General features: G+C 41.5%; 2 long non-coding RNA genes across 6 annotated transcripts in view; one reads left to right on the top strand and one right to left on the bottom strand.

The window, feature by feature from the left end:
• Nucleotides 1–24,148, bottom strand: part of LOC128352930 (uncharacterized) — a 74,349-nt gene that overhangs the window by 32,957 nt on the left and 17,244 nt on the right. For 3 of the 5 annotated variants that reach the window (XR_008320712.1, XR_008320714.1, XR_008320711.1), the window contains 2 exons: nucleotides 11,429–11,506; nucleotides 2,680–2,775 (listed from right to left, as the gene is read on the bottom strand). This is a non-coding gene — a long non-coding RNA (uncharacterized LOC128352930). The remainder of the gene's footprint in view (nucleotides 1–2,679; nucleotides 2,776–11,428; nucleotides 11,507–24,148) is intronic. The other 2 variants (XR_008320713.1, XR_008320710.1) reach the window with 1 other exon arrangement.
• The window catches only part of LOC128352931 (uncharacterized), a 64,250-nt gene continuing 58,319 nt past the window's right edge, over nucleotides 18,218–24,148 (top strand). Inside the window, exon 1 of the long non-coding RNA XR_008320715.1 lies at nucleotides 18,218–18,335. This is a non-coding gene — a long non-coding RNA (uncharacterized LOC128352931). The remainder of the gene's footprint in view (nucleotides 18,336–24,148) is intronic.

Below are 24,148 nucleotides of genomic sequence, written 5' to 3'. Positions count from 1 at the left end.
TTATTTGAAACAAATGTACAAAAATAGATTTTTGATGAGGGAGGGGAAATGCTTAACGTTCATTTTAGCCATTTGAGAAGCTACTTTCAAGAAGTTGGAGTATTTTAGTCCATCTATCTATTATATTTTTATACCACCTGATATGTACATCTCTAGGTGGTGTACAAAATTTAAAATATTAAAAAGTCAAAACAGATTGAAATACATGTCACAATAAAACAGCATAAACAGTTATTAAAACAAATTGTTAAAATTGTTAAAAATTGAATAACCATTACAAGCTAATTAAAAAGAATATGTAAGTTATTTATATATGAACTACTGTTTCAAGCATAAAGCAAAATAAAATAAAATAGTAATGTTTAAAAGGGGAAACGTTGAGAGAGAACCATTTTTTCATATTTTGCTATGTAGGCAATTTTAAGAACTCTGTTGCTAAAAAAGCAGCTTATAAATATTTTAATCGTGGGGGGGAGAGAAAGAAGTTGGGGGGGGGGGGAAGACCAGATTAGAGCTATAAGCAGTGTATCTCCAGGAACCAAAACAAAAACAGATCAATTTTGTCAGAGCACCCACACCCACATCCAATTCTTTTTAAAGCTTTTAATACTTTTGTACTGACTAATTTCCTCATAAGAAGGTATACTGTTGGGATGGGGAGGGGGTTTGTACTAGAACAGTTTTGGCATACTTTGAAAATGATTTTTTAAAAAAGCTTAAAACTCTCCCAAACACACACACACACACACACACACACACACACACACACACACACACGGTGGGACTTCTCTCACATGCATACACACACGGTTCATGTGAGGAGGAGAGAGAAACACGGTAGCTTGACCAAGGGGAACAAATCGCACAGAAACAAAACAAACAGCAAAGGGTTGGTTTTTAAACAATGTGTTACTTTCCTTCTTGGACGGAGACCCCCAGCCCAACAGCCAGCTTCCTCGACTTTGCAATTACATACAAACTAGCTGACGTGGTGCAGAGCATCTGCACCCCTAGTTCTCCGTCTCCCCCCACTTCAGCCCCATTTCATTCTCTCCCTTCAGCCCCATTTTGTTCCCCCTCAGCCCCAGTTCGTTCTCTTGCCGCCCCAGCTTGTTCTCCCTTGGTGGCCAGCCTGCCTGGCCGCCGCTTCTCCTCCACAGCAGACCTGCCTGGCTGCCACTTCTTCTCTGTGGCAGGCTGGCCTGGCCACTGCTTCTCCAGCCCTGCTTCTCCTCCACGGCCTCTGTCTCCTTCTTCCTCCCACCTGCCCACCCTTCCCCGCCACTGCCTCCTTCCACCCGCCTGTCACCATTTTCTCCACCAGCCAGCCTCTGCCACTGTTTTTTGTCCCACCAGCTGGCCGGTGCCACAATTTCCTTCTCTCCCACCCATGGCTATCTGGTAGCTCCCCGAACTCTCACGAGAGCTGCCACACATGTGATTAGCCTCGGGTATGTCTTTGAGAATTATATATAAAGAAGATTCCAAGTGGGGGAGGAACACAAGACTCCAGCAAAACCAAGAAGGCTGGGAAAGGGCAGGTGAAAGTTATTTGACTCACTGCTACTGCCAATCTCCATGAGACTCAACACAAATTCACAGGGGGTGCAACTGCACCCTTGCACACACACCCCGGATCCACCCTTGCAGCAGGAATGTGAAGGTTGCTTTAAACTCCATTTCTCCAGGCTTATCAGTAGGTAGTCAGGCAGTTGTGTTGCAGAATGCAACATGGTGAAAGCTACCATGTGGAATAATTTAAAGCAGTTTCCACATAGTTGCTGTAACCAGTAAATATCCAGCTCTGGGCAGTGGAAAGTTTTGGCTTCCCTTCCCTCAGGCACTTTGAACTGTCACAAGTGCCAAAGGCTACCAGATGATCTGACAGAATGTTACCCACCGCACACGTGAACACACTCATTTGCGAGCGCGCACACACACACTTGTAAACTGCCACTAGGTCATTTGGGCAAATCACATTGCTTACCCATGAACATAGCATTTCACTAGACACACAGTTCATTCTATGCACTGACCTATGCAAAACAAGTTTTTTAATTAACATAACTGTAAAATGTCAATAGGTCTTGAATACTCCAGTCATTCCGAACATTCTAATGGCATAGCTCAGTCTGAACAAAATTGTTCAATCCCAAGCAACCCCATGCTGTGTGTAAGAGTTTGGATTCAGGCTTGTTAGCTTGGACCAAATCTGTGGATTATGTATTTATTTAACAGCTACAGCACCCAATTACTAACTTGGTGGCTGATGTTTCTACTGATGCATAAGATATAACACTGAAATTCAGAAGACTATTTTTAGCATAAGGAAAATCCAGCAAGAACTCAGCTTCCCACACAAAAGGAAAGGAAAGAGTAAAGGATATAAGAAATATAAATAATTAAAAGGAAAATGTTAGTGGAATAGGCACTTATTTTTTATAATAAGGCTTGTTTCCAACAGTATTAAAATTACCTCAAAAATAATCAAATATCTACATTTAGAAGAGAGGATTATTTCAGTAATATGTCACGGAGTTGCTTCTATTTTCTTTATACAGATATACATTTTTCCCCTCTTGCCGGAGCCATGACAAAGTTACTTTTGTAAATCCTTGTCAAAATGCTGCTTTCCAGGTTCTGATGTTAAATATCTGCTGATAAATGAAAACGTAGTACCTGATTTAAATGAAAGCTGTCCAGCCATAATATCTGCACCTTCTCTGCAAAGTACATATGCGGGGGCTGTGAAGTAGGAGCCAGAGCTGAAGTATTCTAATTTCAAAATCAAAAATTGACAGTTTGACAGTTTCTGAAAAGTCTCAGATTTACTCCTTGCTAGATGTTGTTATTAGTATTATCATTCGTTATTGAAGCAAAAGAATAGTATCAATTGCATGAGTCAGATTATTCAGCTACTCATAAAAAAAGCAGTGCTGTATTTCTGTGAATGTTTAAGATGTTGCATAATGTGGATCATAAAAATTTAGATATATTATTTACACAGAGACAATGTTCTTCTCTTCTAAGCATGCCTGCTGGAAATTAAGTGCTCTGGGAAAGAAGGAACCATAGATGCACAGAAGTGAAGTGAAGCACTAAGAGATGTTAAGCAAAGAGTGCTTATTGATTTAACTATGAACTTTAAAAAACTTTCACACACAACTTGCACATTTAGAATTTAATGGGCTTCCTTCCCAACAGTTATTTATTTATTTGTTTGTTTGTTTGTTTGTTTGATTGTTTTATATACCACTCTTCCAAAAATGGCTCAGTTAAGAGGGCAGGTGTGTGTGGGGCGGGAGGGACAGCATATCATCATCATCACCACCACCACGATCACCATCAGCCAATTACAAAAAGCAGCTTTACTGGGAACAGCCTATATTCTGCAATGATATCTTTAATAATAACAACAACAACAGTGTAATCAAATTCAGCCATCCCAGGTCCTTGGGAAGGACTCGATGTCTGGATAAAACAAACCAGTCAATAATACCTGTCTGACTGTATAAACAAAAATAATAATAATAGCATTTCAAAATATAAACAATTATAATATGGACACTATGTTGGAGAAACAGCTCCCGATGGCATTGACTCTTCGCACCAGCAACCCTATTGACTACTTAGGGCATTGGGGTAGAGTCAGTAAGGGCATTCCTTCTTTTTCTACTCTGATTTCCCCTTTGTTAGACTGATAATCTCAGGTTTCATTCTCTCACTTGGAGAGAGAGAGAGAGAGAGACTTCTCTCTTCCCCTTGTTCCTGTATGTAGCTAGCAGCAAGGCATGTAGGCCTTATCTCTCTCCCTGATGAATTTCTAAATAAACTACTTTATTTAGAATGTTAACTCCATGTCTCCAGACAATATTAATTAGCAGTGCTATCCTTACCTTTACACTTCCACTGCAGCTGGGGTAGATAAAGAAATCTCCCCTCCAAGCTCTCTAACGGTCTAAACATTAATGAATAAGGTTCCCATTAAAAGAACTCTCTGCTCATCTAGGACCAATAAACTCTTGTTCATATAATTCAGTTCTGTAATTAGAGTATACACCATCACAAAGGCCTGAAGCAATTCCAGTCCAGTCCTCTTCTCACAGCCAGTGCAGTGACACAGTCCAAGACATGTTGGTGCCTGAGGCAGAAAGTCCAAATGCCCTCACACTTGCTGGTAAAAATATAATAATAAACTTAGTAATTGACAATTAGCTACTTGTTAAGTGTGCCAAAATCTGTTGCCTGAAGCAGGCTATCTCACCCCACCTAATGGTAGGACTGAACATGACTACAAAATCCCTTCTGTTTCTGGTTTTATAATATTTGCTTTCTTATTGTCTGGATATGAAAGTGTTTAAATGAATTATTGTTTGGGAATACGTGTGTGTGTGTGTGTGTGTGTGTGTGTGTGTGTGTGTGTGTGTAAATATTCATGACTTTTTCTTCTGTGTATATGCTTTCCCCCTGCAAATACTATATTTGTACAGAGAAATGGGATGCCTCTTAAATAATCCTTATCTGAACTCTTAAATATATGTTGGACTTCCTGATTGTGGCTGCTATTTAGACTAATGCTGTGCCAATCTATGATGGAAGAGGTGCGGTTTTCTGTCATCTCCTCTTTCCTTCAAAGTTGTCTGTGCCTCTTGGAACTATGTCCTTGAGACAACCTACTTCTCTATCCTAGTTAAATGTTGCTTGATCAGAGCAGCCCTAAAATTCTGCATTCCCACAACCAGTTCTGGGGTTTCACTGATCCTGATTAACTTTTTAACCAGTTTTCTTGGGATTGTGAGAACACAGAGAGAACAAAACAAATATTTATTCAAAATGTTGCAATTTAGATGAAAGTGTTGTGGAGCTTGGTAAGTACTTCTAGAGCTTGTAAGGGTTCCACATTTCTAGCAGTGTTTGACCGTGTGTCAGTGAAACTGGCATACAGTATTTAACTATGTCAAATAAGAGGTTTCTGCATTATTTGTGACTAGTTTATGACTCCTGACGATGTGGACAAGCTGACTGGAATGGTGCGGCCCACCACCTGTTCTCTTGACCCTTGTCCAACATGGCTTATATTACCTGGCAGGGCGGTTGTTGTAGAAGGCGTGGTATAGATTATAAATGCATATCTGAGGGAAGGTAGGATGCCTCCTAGTCTCAAGGTGGCAATTATTAGACCGCTTCTGAAGAAGCCTACCTTGGATCCCTCAGAGCTGAGTAACTACAGGCCTGTCTCCAACCTTCCATGGTTGGGCAAGGTAATTGAGAGGGTGGTGGCCTCCCAGATCCAGACAGTCTTGGAGGAAACTGATTATCTAGACCCATTTCAAACTGGCTTCCGGGTTGGCTATGGGCTGGAGACTGCCTTGCTCAGCCTGATGGATGATCTCCAACTGGGAATTGACAGAGGGAGTGAGACTCTGTTGGTCCTTCTGGACCTCTTGGCGGCTTTTGATACTATCGACCATAGTATACTTCTGGAGTGTCTGAGGGGGTTGGGAGTGAGAGGAACTGCCCTGCAGTGGTTCCGCTCCTACTTCCCGGGCAGGTTCCAGATGGTGTCCCTTGGAGACCGTTGTTCTTCAAAATCTGAACTTTTGTATGGTGTCCCTCAGGGCTTCGTATTGTCTCCGATGTTGTTTAACATCTACATGAAACCGCTGGGAGAGATCATCCGGAGATTTGGTGCAGGGTGTTATCAGTATGCTGATGGCACCCAAATCTATTTCTCCATGTCAGCATCATCGGGAGAAGGCATAACCTCCCTAAGTGCCTGTCTGGAGTTGGTAATGGGCTGGATGAGGAATAACAAACTGAGACTGAATCCAGATAAGATGGAGGTACTCATTGTGTGGCGTCGGAGCTCGGGAGACGATTTTGATCTGCCTATTCTGGATGGGGTCACACTTCCCCAGAAGGAACAGGTACGCAGTTTGGGGGTGCTTCTGGATCCAAATCTCTCCCTGGTGTCCCACGTTGAGGCAGTGGCCAGAGGTGCCTTTTATCAGCTTCAGCTGATATGCCAGCTGCGTCCATTTCTTGAGATAGATGACCTCAAAACAGTGGTACATCTGCTGGTAACCTCCAGACTGGATTACTGTAATGCACTCTATGTGGGGCTGCCCTTGTACGTAGTCCAGAAACTACAGTTGGTTCAGAATGCGGCAGCCAGGCTGGTCTCTGGGTCATCTAGGAGAAACCATGGTACTCCTGTATTGAAGGAGTTACACTGGCTGCTCATATGTTTCCGGGCAAAATACAAGGTGTGTGTTATAACCTATAAAGCCCTAAACAGTTTGGGCCCTGGGTATTTAAGAGAACGTCTTCTTCATTATGAACCCCACCACCCATTGAGATCATCAGAAAAGGTTCGTCTGCATTTGCCACTGGCTTGTCTGGTGGCTACTCAGAGACGGGCCTTCTCCATTGCTGCCTTGAGGCTTTGGAATGCGCTCCCTAGTGAAATAAGAGCCTCCCTATCTCTGACAATTTTTTAAAAGTCTTTAAAGATGCATCTGTTCATCCAGGCTTTTAACTGATACTGTTTTGATTGTTTTTAATGTTGTTTTAGAATATTGGTTTTAAAAAAAATTAAATTGTGTGTTAAAATTTTTTGTTTTTAACTAATGTTATAATGTTTTATCTTGTTGTAAACTGCCCAGAGATGGAAGTTTTGGGCTGTATAAAAATACGTAAATAAATAAATAAATAAATATTTCTAGAAGACACTCAAGTGGACACTGTCATATCTATGGAGTCAAGAGAATGGGATATGTAACTGATTGATTGATTAAGTGCCATCAAGTTGGCACTTAGCGACCACATAGATAGATTCTCTCCAAGATCATCTGTCTTCAACTTGGCATTTAAGGTCTCTCAGTGGTGTATTCATTGTTGTTGTAATTGAGTCCATCCACTTTGCTGCTGGTCATCCTCATCTTCTCTTTCCTTCAACTTTTCCCAGCATTGTGGACTTCTAAAGGGAGCTGGATTTTCGCATACTATGTCCAATGTATGATAATTTGAGCCTGGTCATTTGTACCTCGAGTGAAAATACTAGATTAATTTGTTCCATGATCCATTTGTTTGTTTTCCTGGCTGTCCATGGTATCCTCAAAAGTCATCTCCAGCACCAAAGGTCAAAAGCATCGATACTTTTCCTATCTTGCTTCTTCAAAGTCCAACTTTCGCACCCATAGAGTGTCATGGGAAAAACCATTGGCCAAATAATTCTAATCTTTGTAGGTACAGACATGTTGCAGCATCTAAATATTATTTCCAAGGCCTTCATTGCAACCCTATCAAGTGCTAGTCTGAGGTGTATTTCTTGAAAGCTGGATCCTTTACTGTTGATGGTTGATCCTAAAAGGCAGAAGCTATCCACCACTTCAATGTCTTCATTATCACTTCTGAGGCTGGTTGCTGTGCCAGTTGTCATTAGTTTAGTTTTCTTGACATTTAGTCGTAGTCCCATTTTTTCACTGTGCTCCTTGACTTTCATTACTAAAGCTTGAAGATCATCCACATTCTCAGCTATCAGAGTGGTGTCATCAGCTTTGCGCAAGTTATTGATGTTTCTTCCTCCAACTTTAAAATCAGCACATGTTGACTTCTTTTTGGTATTCTTTGGCTGTCTCAATTATCCAGTGTGCATCAGCAATGATGTTTCGTGTTCCTCGGCCTTTTCTGAAACCAGCTTCAACATCCGGCATTTCCCTTTCCATGTAGGGCTCTAATCTGAATTGGATGATCTTGAGAATTATTTTGCTAGTATTGAAATTAAGGATATTGTGTGATGGTTTGCACAGAAAGTCTGCTTTCTTTGGCATGTAACTATATATCTGTTATTCTACCCGAGGTCTGAACAATATATCTTATTTAAAAACAAAGTTAGGTTTCTTTTAGTTGCCCTCCAATTTTTTTCACCAAGATTTTAATATTATTCTACATTCATGAGAGCTAGAATCTGACACTATTAGAATCTTGTCAGCATTAGAATTTTCAGGGGTTTTGTTTTTGTTTGTTTTTAAATGATAATCTACAGTATATGGAAGGTAAACTTTATCTCCTAAAGACCATGAAAGTGTTTCTTTCCTCTTATGAATCTCTTGTATTAGTTATTTATCACATTTGTAATCCACTGTCACTCCAAGAAGCTCAGGGGATATACATGTATTTTTCCCCATTTTATTATGACAACAATTCTGTGAGGAAAATTAGGCTTTTAGGTAGTGACAAGCACAGCATCATTATGTGAGTTTCAGGGATTTAAACTCAGTTTTTCTATCAAATTCAAAACTCTGTACATGGATTGACACTTTTATTTCTAAAAATATAAATTCAAATCTCTTTTATTTTTACATAACATTTAGAAGTTTGTTAGCATATTGATAGAACTTAACTGAAATAAATGAAGTGAACGAAATGTAACATCTTACTAGTGAAAGATGAGCTCATTCAACTCACCTCATGGTAACTTCAGTTTTCCCAAACTTACTTAGGTATTTCATAGAAAGCTCTCCATGCTCCCTACTGGTCCTCCCAAGCAAAAAAAAGAAGGGGAAAAAAAGAGTAGTGATAATGTGGGATTGCTGGAGACAAAAGAGTCCCTGCAGTCCCTATCCTCAAGGCGTATACACTTCCTTTTGGAGTGCATGGGACTTAAATATCCCCATGCTTCCTATCCCAATGTATTGAATCACCAGAAACTATAAACCCCACACCTACACCTTGGTAGGAAATTACATTTTTGAGCATGCTTAGGGGCATCCAGTCTTTCAGGATAAGGTCTATGTGGTTATCCTGACTTTAGTGGGCCTCCTCCCCCACACCAGCATCCCATGCAGTAAAGATAAGTTTGTTTAAGAAGATAGTGATTGACTGGCCAGAAAACCTGTCTGGTGGCAGTGGATTTATGAGTCAGGCCCCAACTTTCGGGGGAGTTTGGATTTAGCTCATAATCAGCTCTGGATTTCCAAGATCCCCATTTCTGTTCACTGCTGTCATCATGCTTTATGGTGGTATATGCATAAGGGAGCTCAAGAAATGTACCAGGAAAGAAACACTTTACAAAGAGCATGAAAACTTTCTACTGTGAGGCATTTGCCATGATCCATTTTATAACTGCTGAAGCTGCTCAGTACAGGTGAGAATTATTATTGAGAATGAATGCTGCATTTCTCACCAGCACTAACACTCATGCTCCTGTCACTGTGAAGTGATAATTACTGTTTCAGAACAAAATGAACTGAAAAGAGACCCGCAAGGCAAGTGTTTATAGTGAGTGCAAGAGTGTCTTTTACAGGAGACAAGGTAGTTCAAATGGCAGGTCATTGGAAGAGCAGCCCCACAATATAGGCACTGGTCTCAGATTTGCTACTTAGCACGCACATGTCCATTAGTAAATATATACTCTTTAATTTTCTTATTGAGATGGATGTTCCAAAAACCAGCTTCAGTGTCATGAACGGTAGGTTCTGCAATCACCCTTGTCTACATCATCCCATTTCAGGCTATGTTAACATTCTTACTGCAGCTTGTACTCTGCAATGAATCTGTGTACACCAGTCATGATTTATGGATAATTAGGATTCAATGGCGTACACAAAACAGGAAGTGAGGTGAGGTCATTACCTACAACAGAAAATATAGCTCTGTGGCCTTGTAATGATTTAGGAACCAATTTCAAGAGAGAGCAGGGTGCAATATTCACACGAGTGGGGATATTCCAGATGAAACCACTGACCCCTGAAACAATTAAAACTCCTTTTAATTCTGAATGCAATGAAGCAACAAATATCCCCAATTTCTTTTGGATGATTAGCCATAAGGAATAAACAGGGATTTCTTGCAATATATATAAAAGTGTACATAAAAGGGAGACTAAAATGTTTCCCATCTTGAATTGGTCATGTGTGGTGAAAACAAAGGCCTTGCAAGAACTGCCCCATGTGTTCTAAACTTATAGTTGCAGAAGTAAATCAATGAAGAGACAAACACCAAATTGGATTTTCATTCATTCATTCATTTAAAAGAACTCCAAGCACAGGATGGCATGTCCCTAACGCTAACTCTCAAAAGACCCTGGTGACTGTCCCTTTGCTTCCCAGAAAACAAGTATGTCTTCCTCATACACACTGCCCAGAATATCCACTATTTCCCAACAGGCCTGCTGATCTATGGATATCTGAGCCTTTCCTCAAACTTCTAACCTACACTAACTGCATGCCACCCTGATTTCTTCCCATTGTGAACATAACTGGTTCTTAACTAGTTATTGTGACAATAACTAGTAAGAGCTGACTAAAGGGAAGGTGAAAACCCCAGTCCCTATAAATGGCAACTAGGAAAAAGCCATTGATGCTTCACACATCAGTAAAGAGGGCAGGCAGTAGGCGTTCCTGCTCAGTACTCTCACCAATGTAGCAACTAAAATGGCTAGCCATAGGCCACCTTCCTGTTGCTGATCCAACCTCTTGCAAGAAGCTGGCCCAAAGCTCAGTCAGTTTAAGTAAGGCAAACACCTAGACCCATATATCTACCCTTCACAGTACTTTTGTTCCAAGGCTAGCATTGTCTGCACTAAGGGCTGCTTTCCACACAGGCTTCCTCAGTGTTTTACGCACACTTCCATAAAGAGAACAATGGATTGATTTGTTGTTCATCACCATGAGCAATTGCTGGTTTTCCCTTTGAAGGGCATGGAGACTGCAATGGGTAATGTGAATATCTCACCACTCAGGAGAACAAGAACAAAATCATGTCATCATCACTTTGTTCCACTGTGTGAGATTCCTTAACTTTGTCATAGTACCATTACTGTACATTCTGGTGGTAATTTAACGGTTTTACAATCCTTAGGATTTTATTGCAGATCTGAGTTCTTGGTAGTCTAGTAAACACAAGCATTAACACTCACTTGAGATTGTCAACATTGTAACTGTAGGACAATGTACAAGCTTATTGCATTTTTTGCAAGATTTATGTGGCATGACCTGCACGGTAAGTAGTACATGAGCAATAGCATTTCCACAATAATATTTGGACATTCCTTTTTGTTGGCAACATTCGAGCCAATAAATTTCAGCCTTTTCTGTTTCTTCTCTTCTGTTGCTTCAAAAGCGCATTATGGTATTAAATTCCAGGATCCAAAGGAAATTGAATTGACACACTTGTCAATATAACTTTTTATTTGCTTAATTTCATTGCTTCTATGAAGCTGAAGAAGTGCTCTATTAATATTATTATTCTCATTGTTGTTATTTTAATCCCAATGTGTGTGGTGCTTCATAAAATAACCAAAACAATTCCATCACACCATCCTCATTCCAGAGTTTACAACCTAACATTTGATACAGGGCAGTTCAACAGAGGGAGGGGAAAAGATAGAAATGTGGGTATAGTATAAGCAAATGTATTTATTTACCTGTTAGTGCACAGTAAATGTCTTCAGCACCATCTTAATATTCACGTATGTCTTGCTTTCTATAATCTGGCTGAGAATCTAGCATAAATTAGAGGGTGAAGTAATTAACAAGCATGAAATGTATTCACTTACAGTAACCAGATGTTTTATAGCTGCTTCCCTCATAAATATAAACTAATCTTATGTTTGTTTAACTAAGACTTTATTCCAGTTACAACTCAATTTTCTCCTTCTCCTTTACCTCCTTTTTCTTTTTGATTCCACCCCCACACTCTCTACAGGATCCCCACTGGGACAAAGTTGTAATCAATAAAACATAAAGGGCTACCAGATAGAATACAACACATCCCACCCCTTTATAACATACAGAATTGAAATGATTAAAATTTGGTGACAACGTATTGATGTATTTCAGGTAGTTTCCTGTCACTCAACTGGTTCCTAATTCTTGGAGTCTCTGGCACAGGAGTGGTTAGTAATGTTCTTTCTGGTAAGGAGGAGAGTCCATCACTTTCATCTGCCTCATCCGTGAGGTAAAAACCTGAGGCAAGATCAAATTCCTCTACAGTTCCTCTCTTGAGATCAGACTGATTTCCCTCTTTTTCTCATAAGATGCATGCTTGAAAGTCTCAAACTGTTCCATTTCTTTCTATCATCCAAAATGAAAGAACCTCCTCAGATTTTGATTATTTGTTTTGGTCCAGAATATTGGAACATCCCTTTCTCACTTTATAAGGCAGCCGTACTCAGACAACGTCCTCCACTTGAAATGTTGGGGTGTTTTGCTCCCCATTACTGATCCACATACAATTTGGATTTTTGTTGTTTCTCCCTTACCTGATCATGAATCTCTGTACGGTATACTAAGGGTGAGATGGCACAGAAAGCCCTATCATTTGTTGCCATTTGGTAAGTCTGGTGATAGTTTTGCATCCTCTCAGCAGTTCAAAAATTGATTTTCCTGTAGTACAATGAGGAATAGTTCAATAAACAAAGAGAGTTGCATGGATTGCTTTTTTCCATGGTTGTTGTTGTGTAGTACCCAGTTCTAAACTTCCTTTCACTAATCTGTTCATCCTTTCCACTAATCCATTCCATTGGGGATGGCACAAAGAAATAGTCTTGTGTTTTATCCGATGATTATGCAAGTACTGCTCCATTTCAAATTAGGTAAGCTTCATCCCATTGTCACTTACCAGTTCTTTAGGAAGACCTTCTCTCACAAAAACTGCAGCCATGAGTTGGATCACCTTATTATTCATAATGTTGCCAGCAAATGAAACTTCTGGTCACTTGGAACAGTAACCCACCATCACAAATCTTTGTTTTGTGGCTTGAGTATCAAAAGGCTCCATTATATCCAGAGCAGGTTTTCCCCCAGGGACCATTAGGATACTCTACTGGAGTCAAGGGGGTGAGAAAAGTCTTCTGCAATGTGTCACATACTGTGCAAGCCATAAAGTGCATGATTACATCTTCAATGTGTTTGCCCATACCTGGCCACCAAAAACTTTCTCTGCTTAGCCTTTTAGTCAAGCTCATGCCCAGGTGACCATCGTAAGCAATTCTGATCACTTTTGCTTGTAAGGAGTTTGGCACCACCAAACTATAATTCCTCAGCACCAGTTCATTGAGAAGAGACAGCTAACTTGCTACATGCAAGTATGGTTGAAGATTACTGGGGTCACTTGATTTGATCCCCAAGTGGCAAATAAAGCAAACAGGGATTTTTAATTCTTTTTCAATGACAGAATACATCTTCACCGAAGCAGTAAGCATTCTGGAAGCAAAGGCAACTGTAACTTCCCTGTCACCTTTCTGCTGGGTCAAGACAGCACCCAATCCATATTCAGAAGCATCAGTGGTTAGCACTGTGTGCCTGTTTGTGTGAAAAGAATAAGACGGAGGTACTTATTGTGCGGGGTCAGAACTCTAGAGACAACTTTGATCTGCCTGTTCTAGATAGGGTCACATTTCCCCAAAAGGAACAGGTTCACAGTCTGGGAGTACTTCTGGATTCACACCTCTCCCTGGTTCCTCAGGTTCAGGGTTAGGCCAGGAGTGCTTTCTATCAGCTCCGGCTGATATGCCAGCTGCTCCTGTTTCTCGAGATCAATGACTTCAAAACCGTGGTACATCTGCTGGTAACATCCAGACTTGACTTTTGTAATGTGCTCTACGTGGGGCTGCCTTTGTATGTAGTCCGGAAACTTCAGTTGGTTCAGAACGTGGCAGCCAGGTTCGTCTCTGGGTCATCTCGGAGAGACCATGTTACTCCTTTACTGATGGAGTTACACTGGCTGCCAATCAGAGGCGTAACTATAGGGGGGGCAGGGGGGGCATGTGCCCCGGGCGCCATCTTTTCTGGTCACGTGGGGGGCGCCGCCATGACAATTTTTTTAAATTTTTTTTTGTTAATACAAATGTTTCCTGCTCAGTGCAGCAGCGCTGCAGCAGTCAAGGGAGCACGTTGGCGCCCCCTCCCCCACGAGCAGTCCCTTCTGCGCCGCCCACCCCCCCCATTGCTTTGCTGGCACCTGGAGGCCAGTCAGTCGCCTGGCTTGGCGGCGGCGGCGGGCGCTTGTGAGGAAAAACCTAAGTATAATGTAGTATGTGGGGGGGGCGGGGGGGGGCATTTCAGTGCTTGCCCCGGGCGCCGTTTTCCCTAGTTACGCCTCTGCTGCCAATAGGTTTCCGGACAAATACAAAGTGCTAGTTATATCTTACAAAGCCCTAAACGGCTTAGGCCCTGGGTATCTAAGAGAGCGTCGTCTTCGTTATGAGCCCCACCACCCATTGAGGTCATCTGGGGAGGTCTGTCTCCAGTTACCACCAACTTGTTGGGTGGCTACACAGAGATGGGCCTTCTCGGTCGCTGTCCCAAGATTGTGGAATGCGCTCCCTGCTGAGATACGAACCTCCTCATCTCTGGCAATTTTCAAAAAACACCTGAAAACCCTTCTTTTCACCCAAGCTTTCTCAGCTTCCTAAATTGTGGGGGTTTTAATTTCTGGTTTATTTTAAAATTCAAAACCCGATTTGGGGTTTTTTAATCACTGTAATTGTTTAATTGTTGTTTTAAAATGTTTTTAAATTGTTAATTGTTATATTGTTTTTAATTTGTTTTAGCTCTTTACTGTTTTAGTGGTGTGTTTTAATTGTAAACTGCCCTGAGCCATTTTGGAAGGGCGGTATAAAAATCACATAAATAATAAAATAATAAAATAAATAAAATAAAAAGAAGCGAGAGCAGGGCTTTCAGCAATGGTCGATTTCATAGTCTGAAAACTAATCTTGCAGAATGCATTCCTGTTAAATGCTACATTCTTTTTAAAAAGAAGAGCAATGGAGCAACTTTTGAGATGAATTGTCTAACAAATATAGAGCTGGGTCTCACAATCAGTGAGACCCAGTTTGTAAAGGTAAGCGGGGAGAGTGGGCTAAGCCCGCTCTCTCTGCAGATGAACAGGGTGGGAGCCCTGGGCAGCCGGATCGGCCACCCACACGACTGCCAGCTCCGTGATGGAGCCGGCGGGGGCTAGGAGGATCGGGGGCCGCGTGGCCCCCAAAAGCTCCAGTATGCCCTGCACAACTGCACAGGGCATACTGGGGAGACGCTCGAGCCGGGAGTCTACTCATGAGTAGCCATGCTGCGGAGCCACACTGTGGCTACTTATGATTAAAATAAAAAACAGGTTTGCGGAGTGCTCGCTCCACAAACCCTGTTTAAGGGGAGGGCTAGTTTGGCGGGTTAACAGCCAGGAAGCCACCGGACTTGCCTGTGTGCCCAGTGGTTCCCACGATCAGGCGAAATTGGTCTAGGTTCCCCTAGTCCAATTTCACCTGATAGTGGGAATAGCCCCATTGAGTAATACTCATAGACTCCTAAAAATGAATGAAGTGCATCCTTGTTGTGTGGCTCTGGTGCTTCCCAAATAGATTTCAGCAAGTCTGTTTTGGGATGTACGCCACTCTGAGATATTGTGTGTCCCAAGTATGTCACCGAGTTTGTGCCAAAGCGACATTTCTCTGTAGAAATAGTAAGTCTATGTTGTCGGAATTTTCTTAAGACTTCTGTCAGTTAAGTGTCATGCTCCACAATAATTTCCCCATACACTAAAATGTTATCCTGAAAGTAACTGATGCCATTTGTAATCCCAAAAATTGCATGCAATTTTTTTTTTAAAGTACCAAAGCTGAAGAGGCTAATCCAAAGGGCAGTCATTTGAAGTGAAAAAGACCTTCTGGGGTAATGAAGGCTATATATTTGTGAGAACGTTTGAGCAGAGGAATTTGTGGATAGGCCGAAGACAAGTCCAAAGTTGTGAACACTGAGGCCTCTTTCAGAATAAGCAGCATTTCACTGATATAGTGTAATGGAGATAATCCACTACCATGTTGGAATTCACATCTCTTAAATCTATAAACTTCCAAAGTGGACCATTTGATTTTCATACAAGAACAATGGGAGAGACCCATTCTGATGAATCAACAGGTTCTAGGATGTCAGCATTCTTCAAGTTCCTTTTTAAGTGATTGGCACAATGCTATGGGTACATTCCTCACTTTGTGTTGTACAGGTATTACATTTGCCTTCATTTGAATTTTATGTTTGAAATGTATGGCAGTGCCAAGAGTATCACAAAAAACATCCAAGAAATCAGCAGTCATATCAGCCTATGGATGCTCCATCACCTGTAATACAGGTTGTGTGGTGTGGTCCAACACTATCCATAGATTGTTCTATACTGAGACTCGTTTTTGTGACACATACACTTTCCTTTCTGCAGTACATCCTTTGTATTCCAGGACAGCAGTGAAGTATCCATTTATGGCAATAGGAGAACCTCCATATCTCCATGAGTGGATGTCTGAAGGCTGCAGGTATAGATCTGATGTAGTTTGAGTTTTCTGTTGGTGAAATCCTGTACGGAGTACCAGAATCAGCCAGTGTCCACACATCATTGCCATTAAGTATCATTTCACAATCTGGAGAAGCAAACACTGAGTCTGTCACACTTCAAACACTGTAAGGAAGTGGTTCATCTGCCTCATCCTTATAGGAACATAGGAAGCTGCCTTATACTGAGTTAGACCCTTGGTCCATCTATCTCAGTATTGTCTACACAGATTGGCAGCAGCTTCTCCAAGGTTGCAGGCAGGAGTCTCTCAGCCCTATCTTGGAGATGCCAGGGAGATAATTTGCAAACTCCTTCATGCAAGCATGCAGATTCTCTTCCCAGTGGCCCCACCCTGTTAGGGGAAGATCTTACAGTGTTCACATGTAGTATACCATTCAAATGCAAACCAGGGCAGTCCCTACTTAGAGGGGACAATTTATGCTTGCTAACAGACTTAGTTATTATTTAGTCCAGCAGACTTGCAAACATTAGCAAAATGTACTCTTTTCTTGCACCTATTGCAAATGCCCTTCCATGAAGGACAGTGAGCAAAATCCACTCTGTAGGCAGAGTCTCCACATCGGTAGCAGCAGTAGTTCCTCTTTTCTTGTGCAGCCACTTTCTGGGGCAGTGTCATATGAGAAGATCGGGATTGGAAGGATTTAGACTGAACAACCTGCATTTCAGGAATCTGGTTTTGGGGTACCAAAGAGAGTGATTTGGCAGAGTGAAGAGCATTTTCCATCCACCTAGCCATTTCTATGGCTTTATCCAAGGTAGGTTTCTGCTCCAATGACAATTTTTCATGCAGTTTGGAGCAATTCCCCCCCATCTGATCCCTGATAATTTCATCAGTAAAGTTGGTGAACTCACAGGTTACCCTTAATGCTGTATGTCAATGCTGTGACATATTTATCACTAGATTCATCAGGCAGTTGGAATCCAGAATAAAACTTGTAATGCTCAACAATCACATCTGAAGTAGGGTTGAAATGATCATCTAAGGCCTGAGTGCAGCTTCATAAGAATTGGCATCCCCTTCCATGTTGGTAAAGTATGCTGTCGAGTCAGTATCAACTCCTGGCGACCCAAGAGCCCTGTGGCTGTCTTTGGTAGAATACAGGAGGGCGTTACCATTGCCACCTCCCACGCAGTATGAGACGATGCCTTTCAGCATCTTCCTATATTGCTGCTGCCTGTTATAGGCGTTTCCCATAGTCTGGGAAACATACCTGCAGGGATTTGAACCGGCAACCTCTGGCTTGCTAGTCAAGTCATTTCCCCGCTATGCCATTAGCTGGCTATTCCATGTTGGTAGGAAAGGGCAAATTCACCTTCAAGTCCCAGGCTGTGCAGCAATATAGCCTTCAGCTTTGCTGTAGTAAAATCTGGGATCTGTATAGTGAGGAGGTAATTGCAGAAATAGGACCTGCATTGTTTCCAGGTAAGTGCAGCTTCTCCTGAGGTGGACAAGAAAAAAGGTGGTGGTGGGATTTGAGCCATGCTGCCATGGACATCCAGTGAACAACAGAGTTCAGAAAAGTACCTTCAGGGTTTGTGTTGGTCAGGAAGCAGGAGAAACAATCAGCAGCAACAATAGAATGCAGCAGTTCAGGAATGTAGGCCCAGTAATGCATAGGCAGAACTGTTGGGGGGTAGGCAGCCAGAGCAGGTGCCCTAGGCGCCACTGAGCAGGGGGCACCATGCCAGGTCCTACCACCCCCACCTCATTGCCCACCTGCCCAGCCCCAGGGCCCCTCAGCCACTTGCCATCCTGCTTGCCTTGCCCTCGGCACTGGCCTAGGATCGGAGCAGCCTGCAAACCTCAGAGCTCTTCCATCCCCGCCTCTCAGCTGATCAGCGGGTGGGCGGGGCTTCCAGAGAGGCCTCTGAGTAGTCCTCACTGAAGCCTGAACTCAGCAGGCCCCAAGCAAGCTAGGAAGAAGGCAGGCAGAGTTCTCTGCAGCAGACCCTCTGCCCAGACCACCCAGCACAGCTTTTGCAAGGTAGACTGTGAATTCTTTTTTGTGGTTACCCCCACCCCCACCCCGGGTATATAGGGATCTGCTTGCCATAGGGCTTTGATATGGGGTGGGGAGAATGAGAAGTCTCTGAATATTTAATTTAAAACAGATTGGAAAATTTGCTGGCTTTAAAAACAAAAAACTATCTAAAAAGGCCTATAAATGGCTTGTTTCATGGCAGAAAATTACGAAAACTTCTGCAACAAATATTTATTTATTCATTCATTCATAAATGCACTTGTATTCAAGTTGTTTTGCAACCCAGAAGGTCTGAGTGAGAACTGTGAAGCATGTGCTGTGCTTTTATTTTATTTTATTTTATTTTTCTTGTGTGTGAACTGCTCTCCAATAACTTGCAGGGACTTCAGGGTAAATCTGGCCAACATGTGAATGCAGCACCTCCATTCCAGGGAGATGTGTGTTAAAGGGCTTTAAAAGCCTCATGTGAAAAACCTCCTGGAATCAAACTTTACTGAATTTGTTCAGAATTCTAAGAAAACAAACATAGGCTCAACCTGCATAGCTGAAAGTCTCCTTTGCTAATCTGCAGCGAGGGAGCCATTTTAATAATTAGCATTGCTAGTGTGTTCTAGGCATTAAAAGTAGCACAAATATATAGCACTCAATGTATATCACTATATATTGTGACATGTGCATGTGTGTAATCAGTGAAATGTATTTCCAGGCAGCATACTTATTTTGAAAGATCCGACTTAAATCCTTGGGGGCCTGGGATGTGTGGAGGTCCTGGACTTTGAGGGGCTGGGGGCCCATTTTAAAATCTCATCTTGGCCCATTCCAACCTTGCTACGCCCCTGGCGGAATAGATACATATGTATGGATCACTACAAATGGGTTTCTGCACAACACCTGCACAGAAGAAACTTCCATGTAGAAAATGTGTCTCTTGTAAATTTGCCCTGAATTTTCCATCCATGACTGGGATATCTTAAAGTTAGAGTCAATAATAAAAGAACAGCTTGTGACAGGAAGGGACAGATTACAATGATTTCTTAGTCTGGCAGGGGCTGGTTTTGGCCCTAGCAGAACTTGGCTGTCTGCTCCTGTTGCAAATTCCTCTGACTAGTGTGGCAAACTAATGTATCCTCCTCCCTCCTGGTGTCAAAGTAAGCACTAGTGTGGTGAATGCACATATATCCCATCATGAACCAACAGTCATCACAAGACAAAGGATGGCAGGAATCATTCCCTAGTTTATAGACACCCGCCCCCCGCCGCCACCTTCTTCCCCTATTTTGCTAGTGGCTATTTGGGCAGGTGATCCTCTAGGACAAAGTCATGTTTTTTAAAAAGAATGAGATGAGACAGAGAAAATGACACTTGGAATCCTCACAGAACTCCTGACTGTTGTTCTAAGTCTTTTACAGAGATGGCTCATGTTTTCAGGTTTTGATCAACAACCATGTCTAGATGGTACAGTGTTCATTTTAACAGGGATTTCTAGATATTGTTGACTACAAGTCCCATCATTCCTGTTTGGACAGGGGCTCAATTTCAGTGTTTGCCCTAGGCACTATTTTCCCTAGATATGCCTCTGCAGTGATGCAATGAAAGGAAGGTGCAGGAACCTTCACAAATTATACAGGCTCTCACGCATAGCTGGTTCAAAATCTCATCACAAAATATATTATTACCTCCCTTTTCTTTCTGACTCCACCCCCCCAAAAAAAAGAAAAAGAAAAAAGAAAAAAAGCTCTCTCTATCAGATCCCCACTGGGACAAAGTTCTAATCAACAAAACATAAAGGACTACTAGATAGAATACAACACCAGACTAAAGGACATAAACTCTGTTTTATGTTCTGGAGGAGCTGAACAGAGCAGAATAGAATAGAAAGACAATGACCTGGAGATTAGTGGCACGAGACTGAGTGTTGTCTGACCCACATGGCAGCTTTCCTCATTGCTGAACACATGGGAGGTACATATGAAGAATTCTGAAACAGGCCTGACAACTGAGCTGATGTACCAAGCTGAATTTTGCCCATCATCCATGAGCTGCTGCCTTCTTGACAACCCAGCTGTTGCAACACTTTTGAGGAGGCCTTAACTACAAATATATGAGGCCCTGATATCATAATCTACCCTAAAAGAAGATGCCTATTCTCCCATTTCTCCTTATTCTGAGCCAGTTGATTCATTGTGAAGCTGGTGCTGATCTGCTCCTGTGATGCTGGGGTGCCTTAGACATGTGGAGAGAAGCACAGTAATAGTACCTCTGTGCAAATGTACTGCAGGGGTCACAAGTGTATTACAGCATTTTAAAACCCATTCAAGAGCAGCAGGTGCTATATAATCGGCCTAACTCTCACAAAAAAGCTGTTAATATAGTGAACTTGTGTCTGAACTGTACCACCTCAGTCCGTAGGTAGTGGGGAGTGTCCATTAACAAATGGACATTCTGATGCATAGAAAATATCAGGGAAACAGTTAGGCTACAGCAAGTTTTTCTATGCACAGGAGAGATTTTTATATGGAACAATCATTAAGTCTTGTGACACCCCTTACCTGCCATCCGAAATAGTACACTCCAGACATGGTTGTCTCCTTATCTGTTCTATATGGAAACTAATAGTCTCCAGTATGTGAAAGCCTTCACATGCTAACACAGTGCCCTTCCTTCCTTCCTTCCACATATGCACCTCTAGTGACAAATGACATCAATGTTATAGTGGAAAATCTGTTTGCTGTAGGGTTTGCTTTCTTTCTAAAACTGTTTCTTAAAATACCACATGCATTGGAAAACCTGCATGGATTTCTGCATGTAGATTCTGGTATCTAGACTTCATTCTTAGACAAGCTAGAGATTTGTGAATTATAAAGAGCTAAATAAATTATTCAAGAACTAATAATATCAAAACTGTGAACCTGGAATAAAATATTACCCTCTCCTGGATCTATCCTATTTAACTTTTAGCACTCTCTAAATTCCTAAGTTGAATATTTTTTAAAGGTTACAATAGGAGTCATTTCTCCCTCGGAACTTGAGGATTCTTCCAAGATTTGCTGCACCATCTTAAATAAAATTGTTCCCATTATCCAAACAAATCCATTACAGTATCTCATCTTTATTGCCTTTCGGGGGTTTTCTTGGAACATTGTTTCTAGTTACACAATTCTTTTCTCAACAAAGACTAGGCAGAATGCTTGCCCTCTATCCATCAGTACTTAATATGTACACAAACTATAATGTATGCATCTCTCTATATGTACTTTTTATTAGCTGACCAGGAAATAAATACAGTTGTAAGGCAGAACTAGCAGAAAACTGAAAACAGACCAAACCAACAGCACAGAAAAAGATACTACAATATACTACAAGATCAATATATTTTAACTGGACCCAGGGGGACATATTCCAACATATTATATGCTGTACTGAAAAGACAGTGGCCTCCAAAATAATGTGCATGAAAGTCTTCCAGACAGGTACCACAGCCAAGCCAGCACAATGTGACACAAAAGGCCAAATAAAGACTACTAGCCACAGATACTAGCCTATCAGGACTCTAAATATCTTCTGTTATTCATACTTGCTGAGGACAGAAACAATTGAGGTGTCATCAAACACTTATTGTGGGCCTGCCCTACATCAGTAAATGAATGTGGTGTTGACTATTCATCGTATAATCCCTATCATAAGGAAAGGAGGCTGTAGCTCAGTTGCAGAGCAGCTGCTTAGCACACAGAACATCCTAGGTTCAATTTTCAGGGTAGGGCTGAGAAATATTCCTGTCTGAAACCCAGGAGAGCAACTGCCAGTCAGAGAATATAATACTGAGCTAGATGAACCAATGGCCTGACTCAATACAAGGTAGCTTCCTATGTCACCTATGTCAGTATTATCCAAATGGGTTTGCTGTTCCTGGGTGGCAAGGGAATGAGAGCAAACTAGCTAGCTCTGCCCCCTCATTCTGATGTAACAAATAAAACTTAAACTACTTAGCGATGTCCCTTGTTTTCCTTGGAATCAGCACATGTCTGAGAAGGGCAATGTTAAACCTGTGTTGGAAACTTCAGAGGAAGTATCCTGGTTCAGTGCTGCTCTCTCCTCAAGCAAATGCTAGGCCTGGAGAAAACAGGGGGCATAAATGCCTGAGTGGGGGTAGGATTAGCAAGTGCTCTCTTGTTCCCATTCTATCCATGTACACATACCTATTGGCTAATGCAATCTGGATAACAAAGAGAGTAATAGTGTAAAAGCTAATCCTCTGAAATAAGAAAAAGGCACTTCTGCTTGCTGTCTGGAAACACCCCATTGAAATTAATTTAACTTAAATTAGTCATGACTAATGTGTCTCATGTATGTATAGCCTCATCATTTTAATGTGCAGGCACTGAAAATGAGATGGAAGTCCAACCCAGCACATCATTCAGTTTTCCCTGCAGGGTGGGTCCATTATGCTTACAGCGTTTGAAGAAGCAAAGGCTATAAGCTTGATGGAGGGCATTTCCGTGATGGGGAGGCTCCCGTGCCTGAATTGCCATGATCCCAGAAGTGCCTGTGTATAAGACACGCTTATAGCCTGTGTCTCTTCAGATGAAGGCTGTAAGGTTGACAGATATGCCCAACAGGAGAGAGTGACCGATGCACCTGGTGGGACTTCTGCCTCTTTTTTGGAGGCTGTATGTGCCTATAGACTCATAACTGGATAACAAAGAGAGTAATAGTGTAAAAGCTATCTTCATTATGAGCCCCACTGCCCATGGAGGTGGTCTGGAGAGGTCCGTCTCCAGTTACCGCCAGCTTGGCTGGTGGCCACACAGGGATGGGCCTTCTTGGCTGCTGCCCCAAGATTGTGGAATGCACTCCCTACTGAAATACAATCCTCTCCATCTCTGACAATTTTTAAAAAGCGCTTGAAAACCCACCTCTTCACCCAAGCTTTTTCAGCTTTTTAAATTTTTAGGTTTTAATCTGTTTTTGACTTTTAAATTGTTTACATTGTTTTAAGTTTTGTGTATGTTTTTAACTTGTTTTATGTTATTGTTAACTGCCCAGAGTCGAAAGTTTGGGGTGGTGTACAAATCTGAAAAACAAACAAACAAATAATAAAATAATTATAACGACTGAATGAGGCTGTATCTGGATTCTGCCCAATGTCTCCAGCAAAACAAAATAAAACATTTTGTTACCATCAAGCATTGATAATGATGTTTTTATGACAAAACATTTGCTTTTAATGGAATTTTGTTTGGATTTTTTTTTTAATACTCAATAAAAAGAAGGTCTACAGAGGAGAAACATTTAATATAATATGATAATAAGTTTATGTATTTTGTTTAAAATGAAAGGTGATAATAGCTGCAAGTTAGGACAGCATTTCAGTTACCCTAGAGTGAATCAATACTTTTTCAGAGTATTAACTAAGAGAGTTCTGAAATAGCCCTGAGTAGCATAATATCTGCAATTTTCAAATTAATCTGCTGGTACAATCCCCATTCCTTTCAATGGACTTTGAGTCATTACAGAATTTGAGGCCTGAGGTCAAAGTGTTATGAAATGCTCATAATTACTTTATGAGATGTAATGTGGATAATTGAGAGATGGTAGCATCTGCCAAGGCAAAGTAATCATTGCTGCAACAGTGCAGTGTGAATAGTCTTGTAGCCTTCAAATGGTATTTCTTTAAAATATTTTTTTATCCTGCCTTTTGGTGCAAAAGATTCTCAAAGCAGCTAACACCAAATTAATAAAGCAATAATAAAACAGAAATTAAAAGCCAGGCAACAGAAGTCACAATAAACCACAACCAGAAAGGATCTGCTCAGCCC

Source organism: Hemicordylus capensis, chromosome 4 (genome assembly GCF_027244095.1).
Source record: "Hemicordylus capensis ecotype Gifberg chromosome 4, rHemCap1.1.pri, whole genome shotgun sequence".
Taxonomy (NCBI): domain Eukaryota; kingdom Metazoa; phylum Chordata; class Lepidosauria; order Squamata; family Cordylidae; genus Hemicordylus; species Hemicordylus capensis.
Note: the sequence above shows the minus strand (reverse complement) of the source record. Positions and strands in the feature narration are given on the sequence as shown.